We start from the raw sequence: 9998 nt of genomic DNA, 5'->3' as shown, positions 1-9998 counted from the left end.
ATTACCAACACTGAAAACTCAACCATCATTCACTGGTCAGCTAATGACTAGGGTCACCAGATCCATACCCACACCATACATCTTGTGTAATGAGTCATTACTAGGACAATGAGCTCAAAGATTGGGAAATTTTTGAGAGCCAAAGCCTAGGGTGTTTCAATTCTCCCCCAGTTGGATCATTTGTCCTCGAATAATAGGACAAGGAAGTGACCTGCACAATTTAACCCCCAAATATCTCTACTCTTACCTTTAAGACAGAAAATAGATCACCAAGGAATTCACAATCTACCTTTAACAAAGACAGAAGCAAAGATGTTAAGAACAATACATACCTCAAGCACAAATTTTCAGAACAGGAAATGGGAATGGATACTTGGACTTCATTTCTTCTTCAGTTTCCCATGAAGCCTCTTCTACCTTGTGGTTCTTCTATAGAACCTTTACCAAATCTACATCCTTGGTCCGCAACCGACGAACCTTCCAATCCAAGATTTCAATAGGGACCTTCTCATAAGACAAGGAATCTGAAATACCAAAATCCTTGATAGGCATAATTTGCAATGGATCTTCCACATACTTCCTCAACATAGACACAAGAAATACTGGGTGAATGGAGCTTAAAATAAAAGGCAACTCCAACTCATATGCAATATTGCCAACCCTTCCCAAAACCAAGTATGGACTGATATACCGGGGACTAAGTTTCCCTTTCTTCCCAAATTGTGTCACTCCATTTATAGGAGATACTTTCTTGAATACCCTATCCCAAACCTCAAACTCTAACTTCGTATGCCTCATATCTGCATAGGAATTTTGGCGACTATGGGTAGATTTAAGCCTATCTTGAATCGCCTTCACCTTTGCCCTAGCTAAGTGAACAAATTTTGGGCCAAATATCTCTGCCTCACCAGCCTCGAACCACCTAATAGGAGACCTACCCCTCCTACCATACAAGTCCTCAAGCAGGGACATCCCAATGGAAAAGTAGTAGTTATTATTACATGCAAAGTCTATAAGAGTCAAATTCTCAACCCAACTACTACCATAATAATCACGCAAGCTCTAAGCATATCTTCTAATGTCTGAATAGTCCTTTCTTCTTGCCCATTCGACAACGGGTGGAAAGCCATACTAAGACTCACTTTGGTCCTTAAATCTTGCTAAAATGACTGCCAAAAGTGAGATAAAAACTGCATACCAAGATCCGAGATAATAGAAACAGGTATCCCATTCAACTTTATAATCTCATAGAGGTACAACCTCGCATAATCCTCTTTGAAAAAATTAGTCCTCCCTTGCAAGAAATGTGTAAACTTTGTTATTCTATCCACAATGACACAAAACGAATCAAACTGAATCTAAAATTGAGGAAGACCAGTAACAAAATCCATGTTGATCACTTCCCACTTCCACATAGACAACTCAGTCTCTTGATATAATTCTCCAGGCCTCATGTCCTCAACTTTCACTTGTTGGCACACCATGCACTTAGCCACAAAAATAGACACATCCCACTTGATATTGTTCCACCCATAAATCTCCTTAAGGTCATGATACATATACGCTAAACCAGGATGAATAGCATAATGCGACTCATGTGCCTCAGCCAAGATCATCTGTCGTAGTCCATCCACATATGGAATGCATAATCTCCTATGGTACCTTAAGGTACCATCACCACTAACCTCAAAAGCCATTACTTTCTGCCCACCTACTTCACCCTTGATCCTTATCAAGATAGGATCTAACACTTGCTTCTCCTTCACCTTAATATCTAGGGACGACTACGCCACCTTCTGTGCAAACACACCACCATCCTCAAAGTCCAAGAGCCTAACTTTAAGGTTAGATAAAAATGAACATCCTTTAACGATTATCATTTTCCCTCATCCACATAGGCTAGACTCCTACTGTATAACCTACTAAGAGCATTAGTAACCATGTTAGCTTTACCTGGATAGTAATAAAGACTCATATTATAATCCTTGAGTAGCTCAAGCCATCTCCGTTGCCTGAGGTTAATCTCTTTCTGAGTAAACACATACTATGGGCAATTATGATCAGAAAAGATATCCACATTCACTCCATGCAAATAGTGATGCTAGATTTTCAATGCGAACACCACAGCCAAAGCTCTAAGTCATGAGTCAGATAATTCTTCTCACGCACCTTCAACTGTCTAGAGGCATAAGCTATCACCTTTCCATGTTGTATCAAGACACAACCAAGCCCCACACAGGATGCATCACAATAGACCATAATCCCATCAGTGTCTTTAGGCTAAGTCAAGATCGGTGCCGAAGTTAACTTATCCTTCATCTTCTCAAAGCTACCTTCACACATATCAGACCATAATAAATTTATCTTCTTCTGAGTTAACTTAGTCAATGGAGAAACTATAGTCGAAAAACTTTCCACAAACCTCTTGTATTAACCAGCTAAAACCAAGAAGGTCCAGATATCGGTTGGAGTCGCGAGTCTAGGCTACTTCTTAACCACTACAACTTTCTATGGATCCACCATGATCCCTTCACCAGAAATGACATAACCTAGAAAAGTAACAACGTTCAACCAAAATTCACATTTCAAAAATTTAGCATACAACTATTGCTCCTTCAAGGTCTAATATATGATGCAAAGGTGATAGGCATGATCCATCTTACTCTTAAATTACACGAGAATATCGTCAATGAAGACAATCACAAACAAAACCAGAAAATGATAAAAGACTCTATTCATCAAGTCCATGAATGTCGTCTGGGCATTGGTCAATCCAAAATATATAACCAGAAACTCAAAATGCCCATACCGGGTATGGAAGGCAGACTTTGGAATATCTACCTCCCTAATCATTAGCTCATGATTCCTAGACAAAAGATTAATCTTGGAGAAAAACTTAGAACCCTAAAGCTAATCAAACAAATCATCTATCCTTAGAAGAGGGTACTTATTCTTTACCATCACTTTATTCAATTTTTGATAATCAATATACATCCGAAGGAAACCATCCTTCTTATCCACGAATAAAATTAGAGCAGCCCATGAAGACACACTGGGATGGATAAAACCTTTATCTTAAAGATCTTTTAGTTGCTCCTAAAGCTCCCTTAAATCACCTGGATCCATTTTATACAAGGGAATATAAATGGGATGAGTGTCCGAAACAAGATCAATCCCAAAATCAATCTCTCTATTAGGAAGAACACCAGGAAGGTCATTAAGAAAAACCTCAGGAAATTTATTCACCACTGGGGCAGAGTGTAAAAAAGGATCCTCCGAGTTAGAATCTTTAACCAAGACACGATGATAGAGCCACCCCTTGGAAATTAATCTCTGGCTCTGAGATATAACATGAACCTCCCCTTAGAAGCTAGGGAACTACCCTCCCACTAAATAATTGGTTCATTAGAGAATTTAAAGATGACTTTATGAGTCCAACAGTCTAGATAAGCATAGCACGAGTGCAACCAATCCATCCCTAATATGACATCAAAATCAACCATTCATAATTCAAACAGATCCACTAAAGTCTCCCAACCAACCACAGATACCACACAACTACTATAGACTCTTATAGCCATCACAGAGTCACCCACCAAGGTAGAAGCATAAAAGGTTCGAAAACAACTTGAGACCAAAACAAAAATACACAGCCACAAATAATGTCACATAAGAAAGAGTAGACCCTGAATCAAGTAAATAGCACATATCACGGGAAAAGAGTTTCAACAAACCAGTAATGAATATAGGAGATTCCTCAATCTCTAGATGGGTAGCGAGAGCATAGAGGCAGTTTCGACTAATACTGGAGACAGATGTTGCAACCTTTGGTGCCAAAGTTGATGAAAAGGCAACAAAAACCTTGTTTGCCTGAGAGGCAACCTTACCAATATGAAAACTTTTAAGCATATGCCCTGGCAGACCACAGTTGAAGCACTTGTCCTTTCTTCATCACAGTAACCCCGATGTAATCGACCATAAAATCTGTAGGAAGGATAGGATGGAGCTGATTGGGTACCTCTAGCCTGAGATTGGGCACCCTGTGACCTATAATTATCCCTATAATAAAACCACCTATCACCAGACGGTTTTGGGTAAGGAGCATTAGCTATAGAGTAAGACCAAGAATTGCCCTACTTGTTCTTTGACCACTTTCTACCATCCCTGCCACTCTGTTATTGGCCACCACCATGCTCAAAAAATCTAAACTTATCTCTGCATACTTCTTCTTCTCTTCTTCAACCTGCTGTATGTGAACAACTAACCTGGAGATGTCCATGTCCTTGTTCAATAAGGCAGCCTTACTATCCAAAATCAAGTCTCAAGACAACATAAAAGTGAACTTCCTTATTCTTTCCCTTATGCTAGAAACCACCTCTAGAGCATACCGGGACAACTGGTGGAACTTTAAGGCATGCTCCTTGACTGAATTCTTGCCTTGCTTTAGGTTAACAAACTTTTCCACCTTTACCTCCCTAAACTCCTAAGGAAAGAAGCGATCCAGAAAAGCAATAGAGAAATCATCCCACAGGGATGACTAGCATCATTACTCCTAGACTATTCCAATTCCTCATATCATTGGCATGCTACATATTTTAGCTAGTAGGCAGTAAATTCCATTCTCTCCATGTTAGTAGCATTCATAACACAGAAAATCTTTACCATCTCTTTAACAAAACTTTGAGGATCCTCCTTAACCTTATTATCAGTAAAGGTTAAAGGATTCAACCTCATAAATTAGCCAACCCTTGTGGCCTCAGAAGATGAGCAATAGAAGCACCACACTTAGCCTGAGAAGCTACCAACTGAGCCAACATAAGAATAGACTGATGAAACTTAGCATTCATTATATCAGCCTAAAGTGCTCGAGAAGGATAGTAGAGGACTGTTGGAACTCCTAGAGAGCAATCAAGAACTAGGCCACTTGACCAAGTTTGTGCCCCATAAGTAGGATGTGTCCCATCAATATTGTCCTGGAGTGGGACAAAGATGTTTGCGTGAACTTTAGATCATCTTAGCATCATGATCTGAAAAGCAAACAAATGGGTATTAAAGAAGATTTCAGGACCTTAGACTCTATAGCTTGAAAATAGAGCACAAGAAAGAGAAATATTCCTAAATACCTCGTAGCCTGTCCTTTATAAGTGTGGCATGCTACAAACTATTAAAAAAGACTCTACCCTACACAGATTTGTTGAACACCCAGTTGACCATGAAATTAGGACTCTGATACCAATCTGACATGAACTGAACTGAGGTCTAGTTATGTTGAGTATCTCAAGTCTAACCAAGATAGGATACCACCCCCAATACCCCACTGTTAACCACTTTACACCCCATGTCAGATAAATTCTGACCATATAATAAAATAAAAAACAATAATCCAAACACAATAAGGTAAGTCTATAACCATAACCAAAGAGCAACAGCAAAGTATCCAATCAATACTAATACCAAAGCCTATAGTGGTCTGACAAAGCCTCTAAGCAGAATCAAGGAACATTCGGTTGGGACATTACCCCGACCATAGCATAAACCAAAACCAAAGAAATAACAATAATAAAAAGATATCCATAGCATGAAATAGAGCCTTCTGAAATATGGAAGCTCACGACTTCAATCTTAATCAAAGTTATCCCCAAATCTAAGTCACTGAGCAGGAGGAATGTTAGCATGGCTGGTTCCTACATCGCATGGGGATTACAATGCTCGAAGATGGTTAGCAGAGTGAACGCTAGCATATAACTCAGGGATAAAGATAAAATAATTCCATCATTCAAAACCAAATTAAATAACCATATGCAATCACATGTATAAATACATATATCATGCTATGATAGGAACAAGGTTTAGCATGCACTTAAATCCTTAACCTGGGTTGTGTAGCTTGCTCGTCCTCTAACCACCCATGGGCTATATAGGTTCAGCTCCTCCTACTGAAAGGGCCCCAGTGTGTGTTAGCCGCACGACCGGAGTAAAAAACCTGAGATGACTAGTACACCTCAAAAATATAATGTGTGACATCATGCACATGGTCACCAAGACAACCCTCACATCGGTAAACATGAGTTTCTAGTTTCAGTCACCTCGAGATCCCCACCTTCCACAACTTTTCTACTCAACCCTTTTTAAGCCCATATTAAATTATTTACACATTTTCAACTATTTAACAAGGAGTTTTTTTATTAGGCATTAACCATTGGTATCGTCATACCAAAATTAGAGCTTGCAAGTGTATTACCTTATGCCATATAAACCATTATAACAAATTTGACTCCGTCATTTCCATTTAACCAAAAACCATTTATAATCATACCGTGGCCACCAAGGCCATTCCAAATAAAACCAACCAACACAAATTTATTTTTCTTTAACTATTTATGCAATGCAAGTATTCCAAGATTAGTCAAACTATGTGACAAAATCATTCTCAATGACAATTTCACAAATAGGTTGAGCGCATGCCATTATCAAAGCCAAAATCATTAAACTTGGGGCTCAACCATGACCCCTCAATTAAATCACCATTACCATGCACCCATATGTGTAAAACCATAATTAAAAATTAAACCCCTCAATTAAATCACCATTCCTATGCACCCACATGTGTAAAACCATAATTAAAAAATGAAAAATATTAATTAAATCAAGAGGAACATTAATCAACCATGAACATCCAAAACCCTACCTTTATTTCAAAACCATAGAAATACTATGAAAACCATACATTAAAATATATGCCTTTAGTAAAATAACAATGAGGGAAGATTAGATGACCACTTTAGAGAACCCCAACCCAATGTTTCTTGAGAGTATTTTGAGAGAGTAAAGAGGATGTTTAATCTTGTGAAGTGTGGAATGAATAACCAAAAAGTGTTATAGGGATGTGGGGTCTTGACAGTGCCCAAGCGCACACGCAAGTGTACGTGGTCTACCAAGTAATATAGTGGCCTTCAAGAAAGCTAAATATCAATCTCACAGGGATTTGTGTTACACAACTATCCAATTCTAGTTTAACAAATTGAGAAGAGTAACAAATAAAGTTTTAGAGTTGTAAACTAAAAATAAACTAAACTAATGCAGAAAAGTAAATGACTTTAGACAATCAAAGGATAGAGACCTAGAACAATCATACTACTCCATTGAACTTCATTTGTTAGATTTCTTATCTTGGTTATTGATCCATAGGGTTAATCTCATTATCACGGTCTCTCGACCTCTAACCGTTTACCTAACTTGGACATTCCAATTACATCATTGAGTGGGGATATAATAATCCAACTAAGTGATTTAAAGCTATTATTCTACATGTAAACCAAGTAAGGCTTTTAAGTAATCCCTGTCCTAGACGCTAATTTGAAATTCTTGTTTTATAAAAGACTACGAACCTTACTTTGCTTATCCCCATATTCTATCTTCCTATTCTCTCTCCCGAGATCACAAGGTTGATAATAAATATATTCTAGGGTTAGCTAATCCTTTAAATAGTTAAAAGCATGATAAATAAGAAACCATAATGATAAGCAACTCAAACAAGCTTAATTCAAAACGAAAGTATTCATGATCTTGTCCTTAACCCCGGAAAAAGAGTTTAGCCTTTAATGGAAATACTCATCATCCAATTTCTTAGACTGATGACACAAACCATAAAGAAACTAAATTAAAGAATGATAAAACTTGAAAAGAAGTTATACTAGCCTCCAATGTTGTCCAACCCAATCTAGGGTGTTCCAAGATGTTTAAAACTCAATTTAAGACGTTATATTTATAGTAGACAAGTCATAAACTGACTTGGATTAGGTTTCCATGCTATTTTATTTTAGATGGGAATAAAAATCCTATTTTTTATAGCCATCGCATCGCGGTGGTGGGATCATCACTATTAGCCCGCAATGCGGAGTAATCACACTGAGATTCTGGAAATTGACAACTGCAGATTCATTTTTTACCATGATACGGTGTCTCCTTCACTGCTATTACCACCGCGACATGGTGGGTCACCTTTTTGGGACCCTTCTAAATTAAGTTATATGCCTCACGCTCCCATTTTACACTCCACGTGCCTCCACTTTACCAAGATATTTCAGGTGTCCAAATTTCCGTCAAGTTGTGTATTGTGCTTTCATGATTCAGTCCAAGCCTTTTTAGTTGTTTACTCTTTACTTGAAGCTTGTATATCCTTAATATATCATAATAATCCATTCACCAAGCATCCTATAGCATTAAACAGAATAATTTAGAGCTCAAAACAACACAACATCCAAGACGGTGAACTAGAAACACGATCTAAGCATAGGCTTCATTCACTTTGATCTTAAGCATATTGTTTTAACTCTTGTCTGGATCCAATTGACTCTTGAACATTATAACTAAGTTTTTTCACATATAAATACACAATAACAACTTTGGGAACTCATTAATCATGTTAGAATCCAACACGATAGACTAGACAAATACCTAGCTCAAGTAAGTCATACTAGTTTTCTCGATTGAACTCTAAATGATCAATTTGAATCAAAACTTCTGTTAAAACACCTTTTATAATCATCCTCAAACAAGGCTAAATAGACTATAATAATAACATTAGAATTCATAAATACATCTAACATTAGGTCTTAAGGATTTTAGGTGAGCAATGTCTAAAGTGCCCCCAACTTAAAGCTATAAGAAAAGTCATCCTTGGTTATGAGTCGACCCGTCAAATCATCACCACATCATATGAATCGTACCTTTGACTCGTTACCAAGATAGTAAGCTGGACACACAAAAACTGTCTACCCTATGACTACATGACCCCACTCATTACCAAACCATACGAATCATATCATCTAGTCATTTCCAAGATAGAACCCAAAGGATTGGACACTGGACGACATATGACTCAACCTTACCACTCGTAACCTATCCTTACAACTCTTATTAAGCCACTCATACTCAGAGCTAAGTTAAGTCACAAAGCTTCTAATTTGATTAAGAAGCATCCTAATGACCCATCACCAACCCTATAACTCGTACCATCAAGTTGTTACCAAGATTAAAAATCCAACCATCATTCACTGGTCACCTAACAACTAGGGTTACTTAACATGTACCCACACCATACGAGTTATATGATGAGTCATTACTATGACAGTGAGCTCAAAGCTCAAGAAATTTTCAAGGGACACAACCCAGGGTATTTCACTATCTTTTACCCTAATTCTCTCTTTGAGGACTAATAGAGACAGGTCTCTAATGTACCTTATTAGCATCAACATATGGAAAACTGGATGGACATCTGCTAATTCTAAGGAATGGTCTAACTCATATTACTTTATAAGGACCAATATATCAGTGACTAAGCTTTTCTTTCTTCCTAAATCTTATTATCTCCTTAATGGGTGATACTTTCAAAAATATCTTATCACTCACTTAAAGCTTTAGTTCTCTCTTTCTTGTATCTACATATGATTTCTAATGACTTTAAGCAGTTTTCAACCTCTCACAGATAAACTCAACATTCTCTATGGCTCCTAGAATAGAATCCAGCCCAACTAAGGCTACTTCACAAATCTTGAACCAACCTATAGGTGAGCTGCATCTATGCCCATACAATGCTTTGAATAGAGACATCTAAATACTAGAATACTAACTCTTGTTATAGTCAATCTCAATCAAGGTAAATGATCATCCCAATTGCCCTTAAAGTCCATCACACAGACTCTCAACATATCTTCAAATATTTGAATCATAAGCATAGCCTGACCATCTATCTAAGGATGAAAAGTCGTACTAATCTTCACCTTTGTACCAAGGCCCTTTTTAAATAATCACCAAAAATGGGAAGTAAATTGTATACCCTAGTCTAAAATAATGGATAAAGGAATCCCATGGAACCTACTAACTCACGAATATTCTAAGCATAATCTTCTGTTGTATCCAAAGTCTTAACAAGTATGAAATAGGCTAATTTGGTCATTTGATCCATGATGAACCAAATTGAGTTATATTGATATGTA

The sequence above is a fragment of the Capsicum annuum genome, chromosome 3, assembly GCF_002878395.1.
Source record: "Capsicum annuum cultivar UCD-10X-F1 chromosome 3, UCD10Xv1.1, whole genome shotgun sequence".
In the NCBI taxonomy this organism is placed as follows: Eukaryota; Viridiplantae; Streptophyta; class Magnoliopsida; order Solanales; family Solanaceae; genus Capsicum; species Capsicum annuum.
Note: the sequence above shows the minus strand (reverse complement) of the source record.